Below are 24,497 nucleotides of genomic sequence, written 5' to 3' on the forward strand. Positions count from 1 at the left end.
GGAGATTATTGTAGGTTTAATCGTTTTCTTTTTGTTTGACAGCTGTCACACACTAAAAGACGCTTTTTTTTTGGCATCACTATATTTTGAGAGCTATAATTTTTCCAGATTTTGTCCAACAGCGTCATGTGAGGGCTTGTTTTACGGAACGAGTTGACATTTTATTGGTATCATTCTCAGGCACATGACATTTTTTGATCGCTTTCTATTCTGATTTTTGGGGCGCCAATCCAAGGGCAGAGAGGGCTTCCTCCCTATACAAGCTCTCTAAATGCTCCGATCGATGTCTATCGCCATGAGGTATCCATACGTCCAAGTTTGTTAAAGTGAACCTGTCAGCAGGATTGTGCTTAGAAAACTACATACACTGTCAGGTGGGCGCCGTTAAACTGAGTAAAATGATACCTTGGATGTTGTAATACGTCCAGTGGTTCTTTTATCATCTTTAGTTTCAGTTCTGCTGCCATAATGATATGTATGTGCTCTGGTGCTCTGCTTCTGTATTCATGTATTCCTATCTCTTTCCTCTGACAGGTCACTGTGCTTTCAGTGACCTGCCTACTCTTTTACATACTGCCTGTGTAATTTCTCTGCCCATGTGAAATTTACATCCCCAACATGGACGCCCGCGCATGTGCAGTAGCATCTTTTGGTTGCCGAGAGATGCTACTGTGCACACGCGAGCACCATTTTACTCAAAAGTCTGAGCATAGGGAACATGGTACCATAGAGCAGGACTTGAAAGAAGAGCACCATGAATCTAGCACTCAAGGTTAAACGGCGCACACGCGAACAACATAATTAAAGAAATAGGGCATGGTAGATGTGTAGAATGAGTCAGAAGGATAAAACAAAGAAAAAGAAAGAATACAGAAAAGGGGAAATGGGATGGCAAACATAGACAAGAAAAGTAAGAGCCAAAAGTAAGTTTTTTTTTATACCTGGTGAAGCGTTCAAATGACCTAAAGGAAGACAAAAGGGGGAAAAAAACAATTAGGATATATATGTAGGAAACACATAAAATTACAGTACAGACCAAAAGTTTGGACACACCTTCTCATTTAAAGATTTTTCTGTATTTTCATGACTATGAAAATTGTACATTCACACTGAAGGCATCAAAACTATGAATTAACACATGTGGAATTATATACTTAACAAAAAAGTGTGAAACAACTGAAAATATGTCTTATATTCTAGGTTCTTCAAAGTAGCCACCTTTTGCTTTGATGACTGCTTTGCACACTCTTGGCATTCTCTTGATGAGCTTCAAGAGGTAGTCACCGGAAATGGTTTTCACTTCACAGGTGTGCCCTGTCAGGTTTAATAAGTGGGATTGCCTTATAAATGGGGTTCGGACCATCAGTTGTGTTGTGCAGAAGTCAGGTGGATACACAGCTGATAGTCCTACTGAATAGACTGTTAGAATTTGTATTATGGCAAGAAAAAAGCAGCCAAATAAAGAAAAATGAGTGGCCATCATTACTTTAAGAATTGAAGGTCAGTCAGTGCGAAAAATTGGGAAAACTTTGAAAGTGTCCCCAAGTGCAGTTACAAAAACCATCAAGCGCTACAAAGAAACTGGCTCACATGAGGACCGCCCCAGGAAAGGAAGACCAAGAGTCACCTCTGCTTCTGAGGATAAGTTTATCCGAGTCATCAGCCTCAGAAATCGCAGGTTAACAGCAGCTCAGATTAGAGACCAGGACAATGCCACACAGAGTTCTAGCAGCAGACACATCTCTACAACAAGTGTTCAGAGAAGACTTTGTGCAGCAGGCCTTCATGGTAAAATAGCTGCTAGGAAACCACTGCTAAGGACAGGCAACAAGCAGAAGAGACTTGTTTGGGCTAAAGAACATAAGGAATGAACATTAGACCAGTGGAAATCTGTGCTTTGGTCTGATGAGTGCAATTTGAGATCTTAGGTTCCAACCACTGTGTCTTTGTGCGACGCAGGAAAGGTGAACGGATGGACTCTACATGCCTGGTTCCCACCGTGAATTATGGAGGAGGAGGTGTGATGGTGTGGGGGTGCTTTGTTGGTGACACTGTTGGGGATTTATTCAAAATTGAAGGCATACTGAACCAGCATGGCTACCACAGCATCTTTCAGGGGCATGCTATTCCATCCAGTTTGCGTTTAGTTGGACCATCATTTATTTTTCAACAGGATAATGACACCAAACACACCTCCAGGCTGTGTAAGGGCTATTTGACCAATAAGGAGAGTGAAGGGGTGCTACGCCAGATGACCTGGCCTCCACAGTCACCAGACCTGAACCCAATCAAGATGGTTTGGGGTGAGCTGGACCGCAGAGTGAAGGCAAAAGGGCCAACAAGTGCTAAGCATCTCTGGGAACTCCTTCAAGATTGTTGGAAGACCATTTCCGGTGACTACCACTTGAAGGTCATCAAGAGAATGCCAAGAGTGTGCAAAGCAGTCATCAAAGCAAAAAGTGGCTACTTTGAAGAACCTAGAATATAAGACATATTTTCAGTTGCTTCACACTTTTTTGTTAAGTATATAATTCCACATGTGTTAATTCATAGTTTTGATGCCTTCAGTGTGAATGTACAATTTTCATAGTCATGAAAATACAGAAAAATCTTTAAATGAGGTGTATCCAAACTTTTGGTCTGTACTGTATGTATTTAACAGTAAAATTATGTCAACAGATATCGCTAATCCACTGGTTAAATAACACAGAGGAAACAAAGGAATATGTTAATCAATAAGACAGTTCATACTCTGGATTGAGGCCATATGCCTGCCTCTCCTTCAATCTGTGTATTCTGTTGCCACCTCGCCTTTTCAAAGGAATAGACTCCAAGTAGCGTAATTGTGAAACGTTATGTCCGGCAGAAACAAGATGAAAGGGAACTGGCAGCATTGTCCTCTTACACCTAATGGTAGATTTATGCTGAGGTGCGCTTTTAAGGGGTTGTACACTAATATTTAAAATATGCCAAAGCGTTTTTATAATGAAAAGCAACTTCTTTATAATTACCTTCCTCTGTCAGTGAGCGGCGCTATCACTGGCCGCTCACAGGCAGCACGTGAACCCCCGCTGACGTCCCGTTTATTGAGGCGTGACTCAGCGCTGGGGTCCCCGTGGTGGCTTCTGGGTTGAAGGCGGGGTTACCCCACCGTGTCACACCCAGCATCCACCGCGCGTTTTCCCAATGAATGGGGAGAGGGACAGCATGCGGTGGATGCTGGGTATGACTTGAGGGGATAACCCCGCACACAACCCAGCAGCCACCATGGAACGCGGAAGAGAGAGATCCCCGGCAGCAGTCTGGACTTGTCGTGACATCAGCGGATGTCAGAGCCGGCTGCAGCCGGGGGTTAAGTGATGCCTGTGAGCGGTCAGTCATAGCGCCACTCACAGGCAGAAAAGGAAGAGGGAGGCAATTACAAAGAAGCAGCTTTTCAACATAAAAATGCTTTGCCATATTTTACATAGTAGTGGACAACCCCTTTAAGTACCAGGGACCTGGGTGTATGGATATGTCCAAATCCATAAAGGGGTTAATTAATGCAAAATGGAATGAAAGAATTAAAAATGCCATTAAGTCAAATTCCATTTAGCTAATATGTTACTTTAGACCCAAATTTTAGCCTGCACAATTTATTATGTAATTTCTCCTAAACGCAGCATTGCCCCATACATAGCAGACACTAATATTTTCTAGCTATATACAGTACATAGCATTAAGGGTAAACAATTAAAGCGGTTGTGCCACCATAAAGAATACAGTTAACCACCCAGAAAAGGTGGAAATAAATAGTTTTGTAATTTACAGTGATTCAAAATTATGCTTCATTCAAAAGTTACCAAGCTTTTACTTTTATGAATGCTGCTCTCTGGCGCCCCCTGGCGTTATTCCATTACGTTCTGGTAGTGGGTGATCAGCTGGTCGGGTTTGGGCAGTTCCTGTCATAAGAGCTCCCAACCGGCAGTCTGCACAATGTATTGCAAGAAAAGAAATGAAAAATTCCATCTCCAAAAACGTTGTATTAAAAAATTCCAAGTTGTTATTACATCATTTTAACATCTGATGAGGTCACAAGGTACATGGGGATTCACATAGCAACGCGTTTCCAATGCCAACCAGCTTTCTTTGTCAAGCTACTATGACATGATTCTGTGATCTTTTAAATATTTCTGAAACCAATATGATGCAGTGACTGGGATTGTATACGAGGGATGTGATATATCCCCCAGAATGTGTACAGAGACCTATTAAATCCATTGGAGTGCATTGCAGTCACACGCTCACCTCCGGCTGCAATGCAGGAATGAAGGTGAGCATTGACCTGGTCAGGCTATCTGGCTAAGGCAGATTAAGTAAAACCCGGCAGGGCCTTCATTTCTTGGGGGAGGCTACAGGAAGGCAGTGGGGCGGCCTCCTCCCTCCAAGCCGGGTTTTCCAGTGGCTCTTGCCACAGGTCCTTTAAAAACCCTGCACTAAGGATTAGTGTGGTTCTATGTTGGAACCTGCTAGGAGCATAGCAGGAAAGCTCATCAGGATTGAGTGTGGCTGAACCCACGCCTGGGAAGGCTCTGCACCTGTCAGGCTCTGAGTGGCCCGGCGCGGCCGTTGCCTATGGCAACCGTTGTTTAAGGACTTGTGTTATCCCAGAGGACTTTTCTGTTTACCGGTGAGTTGCTGAATAAAGCTGTTTATATTGGACTTGCTTGGGTCACTGCCTCAGTTACTGCAGGTTGTGAACACCGCTGCCTTACAGCTTGGTGGAGAATGCGGGCATAGTGACTGAGGCATACCCCACTGGCCGCTGCATGACCACAATCCGGCCGGCCACCTTTCAGCCCCACCCCGTGGACAAAATGGAGGAGCTGTTAAAGCAGCTGGTACTTACCCAGCAGCAGCAGCTGCAGTCTCAGAGGTAGGAGCTGGAACAGCAGCATAATCAGCAGCAGCAGCTACTGTACCAGCAGCAGCAAAAACCAAAGAACTGTTGCTGCAACAGATTGCTGCCCTGCGGGAGACGCCGACGGCACCAGCCCCGGAACGTCGCGAGGCCAGGGACAAGGTTCGCTCAGCGTTGAGGAAGATGGGACCGGAGGACGATGTGGAAGCCTTCCTGACCATTTATGAGCGCACAGAGGAGCGGGAAAACCTACCGGATGGCCAGTGGGCAGAAGTGGTGGCTCAGTTTCTGGTCGGCGATGCCCAAAAGGCCTTCTTCGACCTAAGTCGGGAGGACGCCCAGGACGACCAGAGACTGAAAGGTGAGATCCTTGCCCGACTGGGAGTCAATACATACGTGAGGGCTCAGCATGTAATTTCATAGGCTTATGTGGAGACCCGACACGCCCGGTCTCAGGCTTATGAACTCCTGCAGCTAGTAAAGAGGTTGCTCCAGCCTGAGACTTTGTCTCCAGCCCAGATGGTGGAGAGGGTGGTGGTTGACCGGCTGGTGAGGACTCTGCCAGCCGCTATCCAAAGTTGGGTGGGGCAAGGGGACTCCAGCACACTCGACCAGGTGGTCAGCCTGATCGAGCGCTACTCGGCCATTCAGGACTTTATCCAGGACTCTGCCCCCTGTCACACCGATCCCTGCCAACTCAGGAACCTGGAAAGGGGTCGCGCCCCTCTGCTGAGGACAGTCAGCACCGTACCCGTGCTGAAGGGGTACCCCGAAATGAGAGTCGCAGGAGACCTGTTCCCTCCCAAACAGTCATAAGACCTAACAGTACCTCCACCATTAGGTGCTGACGGTGTCAGGGGAAGGGACATGTGGTTGCTAACTGCCCCCTAACTACGGAACCCATGGACTGCGGGATTATCCACCCGGTCTCAATGTACGCCCAGACTGTCTGCACTGCGAGCGCCGACCCCTCTGACAGTGAACCCCAACTGTGCCAGGTACTGGTTAATGGGTACCCCACAGAGGCCCTCCTAGATTCGGGGAGCCTAGTGACTTTGGTACATGGGTCGATGGTGGCAGGAGACAACCTCAGTGGACGGACTGTCGGGGGTTGTGTGCATCCATGGGGACCTCCGAGAGTACCCAACCACAGGTAGTTTTATCCAAGCCATGTGGAGACATAAAACATGTGGTGGGGGTGGTAAAAACTCTTCCCTATGGGACTGTGTTGGAAAGAGACTTGCCCCTGTTCTGGACTCTGTGGAAAAACAAAATCCACTCTCCCCCGATAAAATGTATTACAGGCGCTGTACCCGACGAACCTGATTCAGGGGTACCTGCCGTAGTGGTATCCAACCTAGGGACAGAGTGTGACCCCGATAGGTTTCCCCTAGAGGTGCTGGCAGGAGAGGTCGAGGAGACCCCATCGATCCCCGAGCTGGAAGTGTCCCGGGACACGTTTGGGACAGTTCAGCTACAGGATGCCACTCTGACTCGCAGGAAAGGGTGTTAGAGGTAAATGGCGTAGCTCAACAGCCCCGTGCAGATACTGTATTTACACGCATGGTAGTCAAGAGTGAGTTGCTCTATAGGGTAGACAAAATCAGGGACCAGGTCGTGGAACAGTTAGTGGTATCTCAGTTGTACCATCTGCAGTTGGCACACACACACCAGCTGGGTGGACAATTGGGGGTTAAAAAGACGTAAGAGCGTATCTTGCAGCGGTTCTTTTGGCTGGGGATTTACGCGGAGGTCCAAAAGTACTGTGAATCCTGCCCTGAATGTCAGTTGACCACACCCACCGCAAGTTTCCGTAGCTCATTGGTACCCCTGCCAGTAATAGAGGTACCTTTTGAACGGATTGCAATGGACTTGGTAGGGTCCATTGTAAAATCCGCTCGTGGCCACCAACATATACTGGTGGTCGTTGACTGTGCCACCCGGTGCCCGGAGGCTATACCGATACGCCACACCTTGGCATAACAAATTGCACAGGAGCTGTTTGCTATGTTCTGTCGCCTTGGACTACCTAAGGAGATCCTGATGGATCAGGGGACCCCTTTTAAGTCCAAAATCACAAGGGAACTGTGCAAACTGCTAAAAATTAAACAATTGCGCACCTCGGTGTACCAACCTCAAACCGACGGGCTAGTAGAACGGTTCAATAAAACCCTCAAGTTCATGTTAAAAAAGGTGGTTTCTAAGGACGGAAGGGATTGGGACATGTTGCTACCCTATTTGATGTTCGCCATCCGTGAGGTACCCCAGGCTTCCACAGGGTTCTCTCCCTTTGAGTTATTGTACGGCAGACACCCTAGAGGTCTGTTGGACGTAGCCAAAGAGACGTGGGAACAAGAGCCGACTCCACATAGGAGTATAACTGAACACGTGGCTAGCATGCAGGACCGGATCGCGGCGGTCATGCCCATCGTGAAAGAACATTTGTTAGATGCCCAGGCAGCCCAGAGGTGCACATATATTAAAAGAGCCAGAGTCAGGTCTTTTAACAAGGGCGATTGGGTGTTAGTACTTGTACCCACAGCCGAGAGTAAGCTCATGGTCAAGTGGCAAGGGCCATATGAGGTTCGAGAAAAGGTGGGGGAGGTAAATTACCGGTGTATCAGCCCGGAAGGAGGAAACGGGAGCAGCTTTATCATGTAAACCTGCGAAAACCTTGGAAAGATCGAGAGTGGTTAGTTACAGACATCACTCCGGGCATATCACCAGAGAGTTCTCTACCTTCAGCAAGGGATGCGTCCGGGGGAGAGGTCAGGATAAGTGATGCTCTCACTAAACAGCAGCGACGGGCGGCTCGCTCACTGGTGCAGCAGAATACCGACGTGTTCTCAGAGCTACCGGGTAGGACTACAGTTCTCCAACATGACATTGTCACCGAACCTGGGGTAAGGGTGCGAATGAGACCGTACCGGGTACCCGAAGCCCGGAGGCAAGCCATCACGGCTGAGGTAAAACAGATGCTCCAGTTAGGCGTCATCGAGAAATGACGGAGTGGGCTAGCCCCATCGTACTGATTACGAAACCAGACGGATCGTTACGCTTCCGTAACGATTTCCGAAAACTAAATGAAGTGTCGAAGATTGACCTTTATCCAATGCCCAGGGTGGATGAACTGATTGAGAGACTGGGGTAGGCCCAGTACTTTACCATGCTCGATCTCACTAAGGGTTACTGGCAGGTACCTCTCACGAAATCGGAGGAGGAAAAGACCGCCTTCATAACTCCGGAGGGTCTATATCACTATGCGGTCTTACCTTTTGGGTTACATGGGGCCCTGGCTACATTCCAGAGGTTGATGGACATAGTGCTCAAGTCTCATCAGGAGTACGCCTCCGCATATCTAGATGATATTACCATCTTTAGCACCGACTGGCATACGCATCTATCCCAGGTACAAGCAGTGCTGGATTCTCTCAGAGCAGCGGAGTTAACGGCAAACCCGAAAAAATGTGCGATAGGGTTAGAGGAAGCCCGATATTTGGTGTATGTGATTGGCCGAGGATTTATCAAGCCCCAAATCAATAAAGTTGAGGCCATAAAAAATTGGCCTAAACCGTCAAGTACACAGCAGGTGAGGGCGTTCCTTGACATCCTTGGGTATTACCGCCGGTTTATACCTAATTTTGCTGGGAGAACGGCGGCCCTGACCGATCTCTTGAAAGGAAAAAAATCAGTAATGGTTCAGTCGAACCTTCAGGCAGAAGAAGCCTTTCAGTTCATGAAGTTGGCCCTGTATGGACAGCCGGTCCTCATCAGCCCCAACTTCAAGGAAACTTTCATTGTACAGACAGATGCCTCAGAAGTAGGCCCAGGGTGCCAGTGGCAACTTTGCCAATCCTGGTGTTATGTGGCAAATGCCAAGCGTCCTGCACGGTGTTGGGCTGTGAGCACAACCCCCATCTGTGGACGTCAGACCATCATACCACCCTCATGGAGTCGGTTTCCAACCGATTGTGCAGACACATGCACATTTGTGACCTGCTGGAGGTCATTTTGCACGGCTCTGGCAGTGCTCCTCCTGTTCCTCCTTGCACAAAGGCGGAGGTAGCGGTCCTGCTGCTGGGTTGTTGCCCTCCTACGGCCCTCTCCACGTCTCCTTTTGTACTGGCCTGTCTCCTGGTAGTGCCTCCAGCCTCTGGACACTACGGTGACAGACACAGCAAACCTTCTTGCCACAGCTTGCATTGATGTGCCATCCAGAATGAGCTGCACTACCTGAGCAACTTCTGTGGGTTGTCGAGTCCGTCTCATGCTACCACAAGTATGAAAGTACAACCAACATTCAAAAGTGACCAAAACATCAGCCAGAAAGCATTGGTACTGAGATATGGTCTGTGCTCCCCACCTGCAGAACCACTCCTTTATTGAGGGTGTCTTGAAAATTGCCAATCATTTCCATCTATTGTCTATTCCATTTGCAAAACAGCATGTGAAATTGATTGTCAATCAGTGTTGCTTCCTAAGTGGACAGTTTGATTTCACAGAAGTTTGATTTACTTGGAGTTATATTCTGTTGTTTAAGTGTTCCCTTTATTTTTTGAGCAGTGTATTTGATATGTAACTTTCTATGTATTTGTCTCTACTTGTTCTTATTGGGGTGTGTTGTTAAGAGTTTTTTTTTAATATGGGTGTGATCTCATTGGTCATGTAATCGGTGTATTATTTGTAATTGGTTTCGGAAATATTTAAAAGATCACAGAACCATGTCATAGTAGCTTGACAAAGAACGGTGGTTGGCATTGGAAACGTGTTGCTATGTGAATCCCCATGTACCTTGTGACCTCATCAGATGTTAAAATGATGTAATAACAACTTGGAATTTTTTAATACAACGTTTTTGGAGATGGAATTTTTCATTTCTTTTCTTGCAATACATTGTGCAGACTGCCGGTTGGGAGCTCTTATGACAGGAACTGCCCAAACCCGACCAGCTGATCACCCACTACCAGAACGTAATGGAATAACGCCAGGGGGCGCCAGAGAGCAGCATTCATAAAAGTAAAAGCTTGGTAACTTTTGAATGAAGCATAATTTTGAATCACTGTAAATTACAAAACTATTTATTTCCACCTTTTCTGGTTGGTTAACTGTATTCTTTATGGTGGCACAACCGCTTTGTTTACCCTTAATGCCATGTACTGTATATAGCTAGAAAATATTAGTGTCTGCTGTGTATGGGGCAATGCTGCGTTTAGGAGAAATTACATAATAAATTGTGCAGGCTAAAATTTGGGTCTAAAGTAACATATTAGCTGAATGGAATTTGACTTAATGGAATTTTTCACTTCTTTTTTTGCATTGATTCCAAGTGTGACCACACGTTGTTCCTGGCTTCAACACACTGAAATCCCTGGAGGGTGAGCTGACTTCCATTTGTTCTCTATTGTTATGCACCATGTACTCTTGGTCACAAGGCCCCCTGCTGTAAGCACAGAGTGTCTGTCATTCACCCCCTCCCCCTGTGCTCATAGCTGATCTCCAGGTGGGACACCTCCTCCCCCTGCTTCATAGCTGATCTCGGGGTGAGACACTCCCTCCCCATGCCCTCACAGCTGATCAACGGGTGAGATACTCCACTGCCCTCACAGCTCATCTCCGAGTGAGATACTCCACTGCCCTCACAGCTCATCTCCGAGTGAGATACCTCCCCCCCTGTGTTCACAGATGATCTCCAGGTGAGATACTCCCTCCCATTGTGCTCACAGCTCATAGCTCATCTCCAGGTTAGACACCCTCTCCCCCTGCGCTCACAGCTCATCTCCGGGTGAGATCATCTGCTTCACAGACTTGAGAGCCCGATAGCAGGGAAACACTTCCCATGCTTAGTCTGTGAAGCAGATGATCTCATCCAGAGCTGAGCTGTGAGCACAGGGGGAGGAGGTGTCTCACCCGGAGATCAGCAGTGAGCGCAGGGAAAGGGTTTATCTCACTCAGAGATGAGCTGTGAGGGCAGGGGAGTATCTCACTCGGAGATGAGCTGAGAGGGCAGTGGAGTATCTCACTCGGAGATGAGCTGTGAGGGCAGGGGAGTATCTCACTCGGAGATGAGCTGAGAGAGCAGTGGAGTATCTCACTCGGAGATGAGCTGTGAGGGCAGGGGAGTATCTCACTGGGAGATGAGCTGTGAGGGCAGGGGAGTATCTCACTCGGAGATGAGCTAAGAGGGCAGTGGAGTATCTCACTCGGAGATGAGCTGTGAGGGCAGGGGAGTATCTCACTCGGAGATGAGCTGTGAGGGCAGGGGAGTATCTCACTCGGAGATGAGCTGTGAGGGCAGGGGAGTATCTCACTCGGAGATGAGCTGTGAGGGCAGGGGAGTATCTCACTCAGAGATGAGCTGTGAGGGCAGGGGAGTATCTCACTCGGAGATGAGCTGAGAGGGCAGTGGAGTATCTCACTCGGAGATGAGCTGTGAGGGCAGGGGAGTATCTCACTCGGAGATGAGCTGAGAGAGCAGTGGAGTATCTCACTCGGAGATGAGCTGTGAGGGCAGGGGAGTATCTCACTGGGAGATGAGCTGTGAGGGCAGGGGAGTATCTCACTCGGAGATGAGCTGAGAGGGCAGTGGAGTATCTCACTCGGAGATGAGCTGTGAGGGCAGGGGAGTATCTCACTCGGAGATGAGCTGTGAGGGCAGGGGAGTATCTCACTCGGAGATGAGCTGTGAGGGCAGGGGAGTATCTCACTCGGAGATGAGCTGTGAGGGCAGGGGAGTATCTCACTCAGAGATGAGCTGTGAGGGCAGGGGAGTATCTCACTCGGAGATGAGCTGAGAGGGCAGTGGAGTATCTCACTCGGAGATGAGCTGTGAGGGCAGGGGAGTATCTCACTCGGAGATGAGCTGTGAGGGCAGGGGAGTATCTCACTCGGAGATGAGCTGAGAGGGCAGTGGAGTATCTCACTCGGAGATGAGCTGTGAGGGCAGGGGAGTATCTCACTCAGAGATGAGCTGTGAGGGCAGGGGAGTATCTCACTCGGAGATGAGCTGAGAGGGCAGTGGAGTATCTCACTCGGAGATGAGCTGTGAGGGCAGGGGAGTATCTCACTCGGAGATGAGCTGTGAGGGCAGGGGAGTATCTCACTGGGAGATGAGCTGTGAGGGCAGGGGAGTATGTCACTGGGAGATGAGCTGTGAGGGCAGGGGAGTATCTCACTCGGAGATGAGCTGTGAGGGCAGGGGAGTATCTCACTCGGAGATGAGCTGTGAGGGCAGGGGAGTATCTCACTAAGAGATGAGCTGAGAGGGCAGTGGAGTATCTCACTCGGAGATGAGCTGTGAGGGCAGGGGAGTATCTCACTAGGAGATGAGCTGTGAGGGCAGGGGAGTATCTCACTCGGAGATGAGCTGTGAGGGCAGTGGAGTATCTCACTCGGAGATGAGCTGAGAGGGCAGTGGAGTATCTCACTCGGAGATGAGCTGTGAGGGCAGGGGAGTATCTCACTCGGAGATGAGCTGTGACGGCAGGGGAGTATCTCACTCGCAGATGAGCTGTGAGGACAGGGGAGTATCTCACTCGGAGATGAGCTGTGAGGGCAGGGGAGTATCTCACTCGGAGATAAGCTGTGAGGGCAGGGGAGTATGTCACTCGGAGATAAGCTGTGAGGGCAGGGGAGTATGTCACTCGGAGATGAGCTGTGAGGGCAGGGGAGTATCTCACTCGGAGATGAGCTGTGAGGGCAGGGGAGTATCTCACTCGGAGATGAGCTGTGAGGGCAGGGGAGTATCTCACTCGGAGATGAGCTGTGAGGGCAGGGGAGTATCTCACTCGGAGATGAGCTGTGAGGGCAGGGGAGTATCTCACTCGGAGATGAGCTGTGAGGGCAGGGGAGTATCTCACTCGGAGATGAGCTGTGAGGGCAGGGGAGTATCTCACTCGGAGATGAGCTGTGAGGGCAGGGGAGTATCTCACTCGGAGATGAGCTGTGAGGGCAGGGGAGTATCTCACTCGGAGATGAGCTGTGAAGGCAGGGGAGTATCTCACTCGGAGATGAGCTGTGAGGGCAGGGGAGTATCTCACTCGGAGATGAGCTGTGAGGGCAGGGGAGTATCTCACTCGGAGATGAGCTGTGAGGGCACGGGAGTATCTCACTCGGAGATGAGCTGTGAGGGCAGGGGAGTATCTCACCTAGAGATCAGCAGTGAGCGCAGGGGGAGGGGGTATCTCACTTGGAGATGAGGTGTGAGTGCAGAGGGAGGCCATGTCTCACCTGGAGATCAGCAGTGAGCTCAGGGGGAGGGGGTATCTCACCCGGAGATTAGCTATGAGCTCAGGGGGAGGGGGTATCTCACCCGGAGATCAACTGAGAGCTATGAGCAGAGGAGGAGGGGGTTTTCTGACCCAGAGGTGAGCTGTGAGTGCATTGGGAGGGGGTATCTCACCCGGAGATCAGCTGTGAGCTATGAGCACAGGGGGAGGGGGTGAATCACACACACTCTGTGCTTACAGCAGGGAGTGTTGTGACAGAGAATACATTTTGCATGCTGCGGGTATAGAGCTCTTACGCAAGGAACTGCGCAAACCCGACCAGCTGATCACCTACTACCAGGACGTAGTGGAATAACGCCAGGGGGCGCCAGAGAACAGCATTTGAAAAATAAAAGCTTAGTAACTTTTGAATGAAGCATAATTTTGAATCACTATAAATTACAAAACGATTTATTTCCACCTTTTCTGGTTGGTCAATTGTATTCTTTATGGTGGCACAACCGCTTTAAGTTTAAAATTTCACATTTTTCTAAACTTTTAGAAAATCTGGGATATTTTCATGAATAACAACAAAACGTATTAATTTAAAATTTACCAGCTGCAACAGGTACAATTTGTTCCAAAAAGAAGATCAGAAATATCAGAATGACTAGCAGAAGCATTTCAAAGTTATTACCAAATAAAGTGACGTTTCAGATATGAAAAATGGGGCTGTCAGAAAGGTTAATACTGATTACCATGAGACAGGGTTAAGAAACATGAAATGGTAATGTGCAGTACATACCTATGCTCAAAAGTGCAGGCATATCATGCCAGTAATAATAGGAAATACTGATTAGTCAGGGTGATAAAACAATGTATGTAACATGTAGGTGAGTGGTATGTATAAATATCTTTTTTTTTTTTCAGTGCCCAGCATAAAGTGACTACAAGAAGTAGGATTTTAGTTAATACCTCACTGAACACAAGAACAGTTTCCAAAATACTGACAAGACGGAGTTTCACAGAACATTTTTTTCACCCATAGCATGAAAGTAATGTTAATATTATAACTTTCATTACAAAATCTTCAGTTTTACCCAAATTCAGTGATGCACCCTACACCAAAACTACTACATGTAGTATTTTGTATGACCTCTATGATTGTTAAGGACAGCACCAAGTCTTCTACACATGGAACGAATAAGTTGGTGACATAAAGTAACATCTATCTCTTTCTATTCCTCCAGAACGACCATTTTAGAACCTGAATGTAGAGCCATTCTAACTTGTCTCTTCAGAATTCCTCGGTATGTCCTGCACTTCTGTGATGCGTGTTGGAGTACTTGTAAGATGTGTGCAGCTTATTCTTGTGATCTTTCTGATATGTGCACATCTACTTGTGTGATTTGTGCACTGTGCTTGTGTGACATCTCTCAAGTCTGCGCTGTGCTTGTGTGACATCTCTCAAGTCTGCGCTGTGCTTGTGTGACATCTCTCAAGTCTGCGCTGTGCTTGTGTGACATCTCTCAAGTCTGCGCTGTGCTTGTGTGACATCTCTCAAGTCAGAGCTGTGCTTGTGTGACATCTCTCAAGTCAGAGCTGTGCTTGTGTGACATCTCTCAAGTCAGAGCTGTGCTTGTGTGACATCTCTCAAGTCTGCGCTGTGCTTGTGTGACATCTCTCAAGTCAGAGCTGTGCTTGTGTGACATCTCTCAAGTCTGCGCTGTGCTTGTGTGACATCTCTCAAGTCTGCGCTGTGCTTGTGTGACATCTCTCAAGTCAGAGCTGTGCTTGTGTGACATCTCTCAAGTCAGAGCTGTGCTTGTGTGACATCTCTCAAGTCTGCGCTGTGCTTGTGCGATTTGTCTGGTGTGTGACAAGTGATTTTTTGATGTGTGCCTAACATGTTTTTATTGCATCAAATAATGTTGCTTAAAGTGAATTTCTGTTTTAATTCTTTTACTGCCCTTAGGCTTGCCCTAGAGAAAAACAATAAAATCAGGGATACTCTCAGGGTCAGCAATTCCTCTTCCGCTACTGCCCTGGTCTTTGTTTTCAGGCTGCAGCCGTGATGTCCTGACTAAAACACGTGACTGCTGGAGCTTAAAGGGGTTTTCCCACAAACAAAAGTTCATTTTAAAAATGGTCTGTGTCTGACCGTGTATGGAAAATACCACAGCTCCTGAGCGGAGGAGGAAGCCAAAGACAATACAGACATTACATCAGGGGATCACAAAGGATTCACATAGGATTCATTTTGAGAGGTAAAATATTGTTTAAACACAGGCAGTGAAATATTTTACCTCACAAAATGAATCAATCCTATGCGATCCCGTGCTGGAATGTCTGCATTGTATTTTGCAGCCTTCCCTGGTAGATGGAACAAGCTGCTGACCCTATGATTGGCTACAGTGGTCACATGAGATATTACCACTGCAGCCTGTAAACACGGACAGGCCAGGAGCACAAACACATCAATAGACTAGGTGAAAATGAGTAACTCTGATTTTATTATTTTTAGACTAGGTGAAAATGAGTAACGCTGATTTTATTATTTTTAGACTAGGTGAAAATGAGTAACTCTGATTTTATTATTTTTAGACCAGGTGAAAATGAGTAACGCTGATTTTATTATTTTTAGACTAGGTGAAAATGAGTAACGCTGATTTTATTATTTTTAGACTAGGTGAAAATGAGTAACTCTGATTTTATTATTTTTAGACTAGGTGAAAATGAGTAACTCTGATTTTATTATTTTTAGACCAGGTGAAAATGAGTAACTCTGATTTTATTATTTTTAGACCAGGTGAAAATGAGTAACGCTGATTTTATTATTTTTAGACCAGGTGAAAATGAGTAACTCTGATTTTATTATTTTTAGACTAGGTGAAAATGAGTAACGCTGATTTTATTATTTTTAGACTAGGTGAAAATGAGTAACTCTGATTTTATTATTTTTAGACTAGGTGAAAATGAGTAACGCTAATTTTATTATTTTTAGACTAGGTGAAAATGAGTAACTCTGATTTTATTATTTTTAGACTAGGTGAAAATGAGTAACGCTGATTTTATTATTTTTAGACTAGGTGAAAATGAGTAACTCTGATTTTATTATTTTTAGACTAGGTGAAAATGAGTAACGCTGATTTTATTATTTTTAGACTAGGTGAAAATGAGTAACGCTGATTTTATTATTTTTAGACTAGGTGAAAATGAGTAACGCTGATTTTATTATTTTTAGACTAGGTGAAAATGAGTAACGCTGATCTTATTATTTTTAGACTAGGTGAAAATGTGTAACTCTGATTTTATTATTTTTTTTCCCTAGCGCAAGCCGATGAGCACAAAAATAATTAAAATGAAAGTCCCCTTTAAGAAGGGGGGGGGCATACACAATTCTTGCACAGGGACCCTTTGGTCTCAGTGCCCGCCCCTGCATGAGACGTTATAATAATTCATAAATCATATGGTTTTGATTGGCTGCTCCTAGTAAGAACACAATAAAATAAGCTCTAGTGGGCTGTGTGCCCACTATGCATTTTTTAAGCGTTTCCGCAGCGGCAATTACGCTTAAAAAACGCTTGGTAGGAGGTCTGCAATGTTCCCCAATGATAATCCACATGTGCTGTGCACATGCTGCAGAAATTTCCGCTGCGGATTATTATTACGGAAAAAAGCGCAGCACTACCAACTATTTTGCGTAAGCGCAGCGTTTTTGCCGCCATTGACTTGCATTGAATCGCATAATATCCGCATGACTACATGAACACATGTGGAAATTAAGCAATTCAATGTGCGGATGGAGAAGAGGAGACTCTCATCCAGACCCGGGTACCATAGTACCTGTAAAAAAAAAAATTAAAATAAAAAAAAACATTATACTCACCTTCTGATGGCCTGCGGTCTTCTCTCCGGTGTGTCTTGGCTCCCCGGTGGCTCGTCAACGTCAGCGGTCATGTGACCTGTCACCTGACTAAATTACATCATGGAAGGTCCTTTTACACCACCGCGGGCCACCAGGGAGAACGGAGAAGGAAACCGGGGGCCATCGGAAGGTGAGTATAATGTTTTTTTTTATAGTTTTTACCATTTTTATTCTTTTTTTTTAACTAACTTGGTCACACGGTTGCATGGATTTATATAGTGTGACCAAGTTGTCAAGCACTTTTCCAAGCCAAAATCTTTTAGAAAACGCTTGACAACCCGCATGGGAAATCGCATGTGCTAAACGCGTGACAAACGCTTGTTCCGGGCTGAAAATACGCATGTAAAATCCACATGAGTTTTTTCTGCCAAGGAGATGCAGAAACGCTCAGGAAAAATCCAGAGCGTTTCTGCATTGTGGGCACATTGCCTAATAGTGGCAGTGGATCAACATACTTAATTCTCATCAATAGTAAGCAGTATAAATTAATATAACTTTGCTTAATATTTCCAGTAATATTCTTAAATTCAGTGTGTTGGTTTAGCCCTGCACTACAGTCACAGTATTTCATGTGAGCCCTTGAGAAAACTAATTGCCGACCCCCGATCCATGCTCTGTTAACCCCTTTACACCCCTTTACAGCATTTCTCACTGTTTCCGGCAATGTGATTGCCGGAAACAGAGGAGCACTGATCCTAGGCTGCAGATCAAAGAACACCTCCTTGTGACCGCCCGGTCACCTGTATTCAGGAACTCTGATTGGAGCAATCATTGGTGACATTGATTGCTCCAATCAGATTACCTGACTACCTCCACCTGTCACCACCCCATCATCTCCCTGTGACCGCCCTGCAGACCCTCACACTTGGTGAGGATTTCTACAGAGCGGTCACATCTGATGTGTCTGTGCTGGGCCTTGTAGTGCCACAGAATATTCTGTGACACTACAAGACCATTTTCTCACCTGTTCCAGTCGCTGCTGCTGCTGCTCCTGGATCTTCTGCTCCAGCGTCCTGGGTATCCTGCTCCAGAGCCTGCTGCTGATCCTGCTGCTGATCCTGCAGAGAAGACTTTGGTAAGTCTGTTCTCCCCTCATCCACCCCAATCCCCCCTCCCCCCTCTTTTTACCCCTCCCCCCCTACCACCATTTTTTTTTTTTGCGTCTGCAGCAGTCTCCAGCTCCGGTCCGAGTCTCCAGCTCCGCCCCCGGTTACCAGCGCCGGGCTCCGGCGCCGGGCTCCCAGTCACCAGCGCCGGGCTCTCGCTCCGGGCTCCCGGTCACCAGCGCCGGTCTCCTGCTCCGGGCACCGTCTCCTGTTCTGGTCCCGCTGCTGATCCTGTTGACCCCTTGGTAAGTCCATCTCTGATCTCCCCTCATCCACCCCAATCCCCCTCTCACCACTCCCCCATCTTTTACCCCCCTTCCCACCCAATCTCCCTCACTTCAGTGTCCCTGTTAATTATCTCGGTTCTGGTCTCCAGCTCCAGTACCGGACTCCTGCTCTGGGCTCCCGGTCTCCAGCGCCACTCCCGGTATCCTGCTCCGGGCTCCTGCTCTGGGTCTTCTGTTCCAGTCCTGGTGACCCTTTGGTAAGTCCATCTCTGATCTCCCCTTGTCCACCCCAATCCCCCTCTACCCACTCCCCCATCTTTTTACCCCCCTTCCCACCCCAATCCGCCTCACCCCAGTGTCCCTGTTAATTCTCTTGGTTCTGTTCTCCAGCTCCAGTATCGGTCTCCTGCTCCGGGCTCCCGGTCTCCTGCTCTGGGCTCCCGGTCTCCTGCTCCGCGCTCCTGGTCTCCAGCGCCGCTCCTGGTCTCCAGCGTCGGGCTCCCGGTCTCCTGCTCCGGGCTCCCGGTCTCCTGTCCTGGGTCTTCTGTTCCAGTCCTGCTGACCCTTTGGTAAGTCCATCTCTGATCTCCCCTCGTCCACCCCCATCCCCCTCTCCCCACTCCCCCATCTTTTTACCCCCCCTTCCCACCCCAATCCGCCTCACACCAGTGTCCCTGTTAATTCTCTTGGTTCTGTTCTCCAGCTCCAGTATCGGTCTCCTGCTCCGGGCTCCCGGTCTCCTGCTCTGGGCTCCCGGTCTCCTGCTCCGCGCTCCTGGTCTCCAGCGCCGCTCCTGGTCTCCAGCGTCGGGCTCCCGGTCTCCTACTCCGGGCTCCCGGTCTCCTGTTCTGGGTCTTCTGTTCCAGTCCTGCTGACCCTTTGGTAAGTCCATCTCTGATCTCCCCTCGTCCACCCCAATCCCCTTCTCCCCACTCCCCCATCTTTTTACCCCCCCTTCCCACCCCAATCCGCCTCACACCAGTGTCCCTGTTAATTCTCTTGGTTCTGTTCTCCAGCTCCAGTACCGGTCTCCTGCTCCGGGCTTCCGGTCTCCTGCTCCGGGCTCCCGGTCTCCTGCTCTGGGCTCCCGGTGACCAGCGCTGGTCTCCTGCTCCGGGCTCCCGGTTTCCTGCTCCAGGCTCCCAGTCTCCTGCGCCGGGCTCTTGGTCACCAGCACCGGGCTCCCGGTCACCAGCGCAGGGCTCCCGGTCACCAGCGCCGGGCTCCCGGTCACCAGCGCCGGGCTCCCGCTCCAGGCTCCTGATCCTGAAAGAAGAACAGAGAGGACTTTGGTAAGTCATCTCTGATCTCCCCTCATCCACCCCAATTCCCCTCTTCCCACTCCCCACACATCCGTGCGCACATCCAGCAGCCGCCGAGTATTGATCAGTGACATCGTTGCTGTTTGCACCACATACAGTATTTCCTTTTTCCACACACTCTAAAAAAAGTATTGACACACACACACTCTAAATAAAGTATTGACACACACGCACCACATACATAACAAACAATGTCCCGCTCATCCCAAACTTGCTATTCAGCGGAGGAGGCATACGCTATTCTTGCCACCGACACTGACAGCGAGGGCGAGGATCCCACATTTATTTATTTTTCCGACTCCTCGTCGTCTTCCTCTTCTTCCTCCGGTTCTGCTGGACTGCCCCGCCGTCGTCGCAGGAGAGACAATGATCCAGCGCTCCCCACTACTGATCCCATATGGACCTCGCCCCCCGAAAATTATGAACCACTGATTTCTGATTTTGTGGCGGAATCAGGAATCAAGTTTGACACCACCGGCCTCACAGAAATAGACTTTTTCAAAGTCTTTTTCTCTGAGGATTTTGTAAACCTCACGGTGGGCCAAACTAATTTATACGCTCATCAATTTTTAGAACAAAACTCCTCTTCATCATTTTCTAACTGGTCTCCTGGAGACACAGTAGAAATGATGAAGTTTTGGGGCCTGGTCCTTCTTATGGGGATCCTGAACAAGCCCGAGCTTCGGCAATACTGGAGTGTTGACGTTTTGTATAACACTCCAGTGTTCCGAATGGCCATGATCTGGAGACGCTTTCAGGCCATCCACAAGTTCTTGCATTACCAAGATAATGCAAGGTGTCCTGCACGAGATGACCCAAACTTTGATCGTCTTTTCAAAGTTCGGCCGGTCATCGAACACTTCAACAACAAGTTTGCTGAAGTGTACGTGCCCCAAAGGGACATCTGTGTGGATGAGTCCTTAATCTCTTTTAAAAGGCGGCTTGGATTGCGGCAGTACCTGCCCAGTAAGAGGTCCAGGTACGGGATCAAGCTGTATAAACTTTTTGAGAGTACCTCAGGGTACACTCACAAGTTTAGAGTTGATGAAGGGAAGGACTCCCGGATTGAACCCCCTGAATGCCTCCCCGTTCTGGGAGTGAGTGGGAAAATTGTGTGGGACTTGGTGCACCCACTGCTGGATAAAGGTTATCACCTCTTTGTGGATAACTTTTATACAAGTATCCTGCTCTTCAAGTCCCTCTCTGCGCGACGTACTGCAGCCTGCGGTACTGTCCGCAAAAATTAGAAAGGCCTCCCAAAGACGCTAATTGGGCAGCTGCTCAGAAGGGGTGAGAGCAGAGCCTAATGTAGCGACCACCTGCTGATGGTCAAGTACAAGGACAAAAGGGATGTCCTTTTGTTGACCACCATACATGGTGATGGCAGCACCCTCAGCTCTGTAAGAGGTTCCACTACACAGGTCGCCAAACCAGACTGTGTAGTGGGGTACAACAAGTACATGGGGGGAGTTGATCTTTCAGATCAAGTCCTCCAGCCGTACAGTGCTTTGAGAAAGGCCAAGGTATGGTATAAGAAGCTGGCCGTGCACATTGTACAGATGGCAATGCACAACGCTTTCCTTCTGTCACAATGTGCAGGCCAGACTTCTACGTCGTACCTTCACTTCCAGGAGACTGTTATCAAGGCCCTGATATTTGGCAGCGGAGACAGAGCAGGCCCTAGTAGTTCCAGAATTGAAGGACTGAGAATTGTACCAGGCCAGCATTTCCCAGGGCAGATCCCTCACAGCGGAAAAAAGGAAAGTCACAAAAGAGGTGCCGAGTGTGTTATAAAAGTGGAATACGCAAGGACACCCATTTATCAATGTGACAACTGCCCTGACAAACCTGGCCTGTGTATGAAAGACTGCTTCAAAAGGTACCATACTTTGATGGACTATTAAATTAATTTCTGACGTATGAGAACCTGACAAACACTACACAACTGACGTAGTGTTCGTCAGGTTGTCATACGTCAGTTGTGCAGTGCTCGTCAGGTTGTCCTACACAACTGATGTATAACACTACTGTTAGGTGTCGGTCTGGTGCTGGATTCGAAATGGGTCCAAGACCTTATATGGTCTCCCATTTCAGTCCAGCCAGGGCTGATTCTGCTCAGAATCACCATCAGCCCCAACGCCTAGCTGGTCCACGAGCACTGTTTATCTCCCAGGTAGTTGTGCCTAGCAATGTTAAGCCTGGGTTGCAGAAGGAGACAGGGCTTGTGGAATCTAAGTCCAGGATTTGCCGAACTGAGCATGTCCGTGACCTGGCGGATCATGATTGGTGGGTTGGCACTCACCTGACCCGGTGACCTGCCACCGCCTGATTGGTCCACGGGTAACATCACCAATGGCGCGTCGGTGGGCAGGGCTTAGTCTTTAAAAGACCCGCCCACAAACATGGCGACGCGCTCAGATCATTTTGCAAGTGTTGTTTGTGTGGACGAGTGTATTCCACGTGCTCTCTAGCTGCTCTCTCCGTGACCTGCCGATGCCAGAGTTAGCTCGGCTAATTAGCGTAGGTCACTCAGGCAGGCTTAGATTTGCTTAGGCAGGTAGCTACGTCTAGCAGCCTGGCTCAGCCAATGGGGTTTCCTAATACCTCGAGCAGCCTGCAGACACCCTGTCCACGGGTATCGCCTGTCAGCCACGTGGAGTAGTACCCTTCAGTCCGGTGGCACGCCGGCTGGAGGCACGTGTACCCATCGCGTAGTCACACACGCATCTAGCGCCAATCCCTACAGAGTAGCGCCTGTATCGAAGACAGGGCTACTGCTTTCCCTCCAGTCGCACGTCTCCCTGCAGTTCTTAGAGATTGTGTGAACCGCTGAAGCCCGCTCCGTGTGCATTAACACGGAGTGGTTCTTCAGTTAAGTAGGTGCTATCCCGGTCACTCTTCTCCCGTGCAGTTAACGGAGATAGAGCGAACCGCTACACCCGTTCCTGTGTGCGGTAACACGGAAGTTGGTTGCGTACCTTTCCACCCGGAAAGTGTTCGGCAGCAGTCCTCCAGGCTGAATCGCGGACCCCGGGGTCGGTTGCGTTCCATTTTAATAAAGTTGTCTGCAACCGCCCTCCTAACAACTACATTATAAAATTCAAAAATCAACTACCACTACCAAAAGGGGGGCACTTGTTGGGCATTTCCACTGTTTAGGCACATCAGGGGTTCTGAGAACGTGACATGACGCCCGCAGACAATTCCATCAAAGTCTGCGTTCAAAAGCGTCACTCCTTCCCTTCCGAGCCCTGACATGCGCCCAAACAGTAGTTTTCTCCAACACATGGGGTATCTGCGTACTTAGGAGAAATTGCACAACAACTTATGGGGTGCAATTTCTCCTGGTACCCTTGTGAAAATAAAAAAATTGGGGTCTAAAATAAAATGTTAGTGAAAAAAAGTTAAATGTTAATTTTTCCTTTCATGTTCAATTAATTGGTGTGAAGCATCTGAAGGGTTAATAAAGTTCTTGAATGTGGTTTTGAGCACCTTGAGGGGTGCAGTTTTTAGAATGGCGTCACTTTTGGGTATTTTATGTCATATAGACCCCTCAAAGTGACTTCAAATGTGATGTGGTACCTAAAAAAAATGTTTTTGTAAATTTTGTTGTAAAAATGAGAAATCGCTGGTCAACTTTTAACCCTTATAGCTCCCTAACAAAAAAAAATTTTGCTTCCAAAATTGTGCTGATGTAAAGTAGACCTGTGGGAAATGTTATTTATTGCAAAATTTTCGCCAAATTTCCATTTTTTTCACAAATAAACGCAAGTGATATCGAAGAAATTTTACCACAATCATGAAGTACAATATGTCACGAAAAAACAATCTCAGAATCAGGGGGATCCGTTGAAGCGTTCCAGAGTAATTACCTCATAAAGTGACAGTGGTCAGAATTGTAAAAATTGGCCCGGTCATTAACGTGCAAACCACCTTAGGTTGTAAAGGGGTTAAAGGGAATCCGTCAGCAGGTTTTTGCTATGTAATCTGAGGACAGCAGGAGATAGGGGCTGAAACACAGAATTCAGAGATGTGTCACTTGTCAAAGTGCGTGCGGTGTTGCTTAGTAATTGTCAAGGATTTATCACGAAGAGATTAACATTGCCGGACAACACTAGTCCAGCAACGCCCCCTGCTGTGATAAGCAGCACACCGTCTATGGACTTTGTACATGGAGAGCCTGGTGTGGGTGGGGACAGCTTTCTCAGCTCTGCTTCATTCTAAATCTAAAAGCTCTGATTGGGTCAGAACTGCTGCAACCAGTAATCTAAGTGATACATTGATAGATTCAGCTTCTATTTGTCTACATTACGCTCCTCTCAGATGAGTAGAAAAAACCTGCCGACAAATTCCCTTTTAGATTTTGTTGCCGGTGTCAAGCTATTGTTTATATGTACCTTTTATAAAACCTATAAAAAGTTTGGAATCAATAAAATATAAAGTCATAGATTTCATTATACCTTCTGAATGCTCGTAGAGTTGTCCGCTAGGCCCACTTGCACTGCAGATTTAAGAAAAAAAAAGACATTACTACATGCATGTAAGAATTATTAACTACAATAAAAAATGGTTCTTTCCTTAAAGGGAACCTGTCACCTGAAAAAAACACAATCAGCCTGCAGATATGGGGATAATCTCCAGATTAACCCTGCTCTGAACTTTATTTCTCCCGGCATCCATTGGATTCAGTCACCGCTCTGTGTATAGTGAGAAGTGGCTGCAAACACTCCCCCTGCACTGACTTACAGCAGCTCAGCAGTAGGGCCGGCTGTCAATCACTGCCGGGGACGAGGTTACAGCCACCGCACTC

The sequence above is a fragment of the Phyllobates terribilis genome, unplaced genomic scaffold, assembly GCF_046119375.1.
Source record: "Phyllobates terribilis strain yellow unplaced genomic scaffold, ASM4611937v1 Scaffold_1004__1_contigs__length_480028, whole genome shotgun sequence".
NCBI classification, from domain to species: domain Eukaryota; kingdom Metazoa; phylum Chordata; class Amphibia; order Anura; family Dendrobatidae; genus Phyllobates; species Phyllobates terribilis.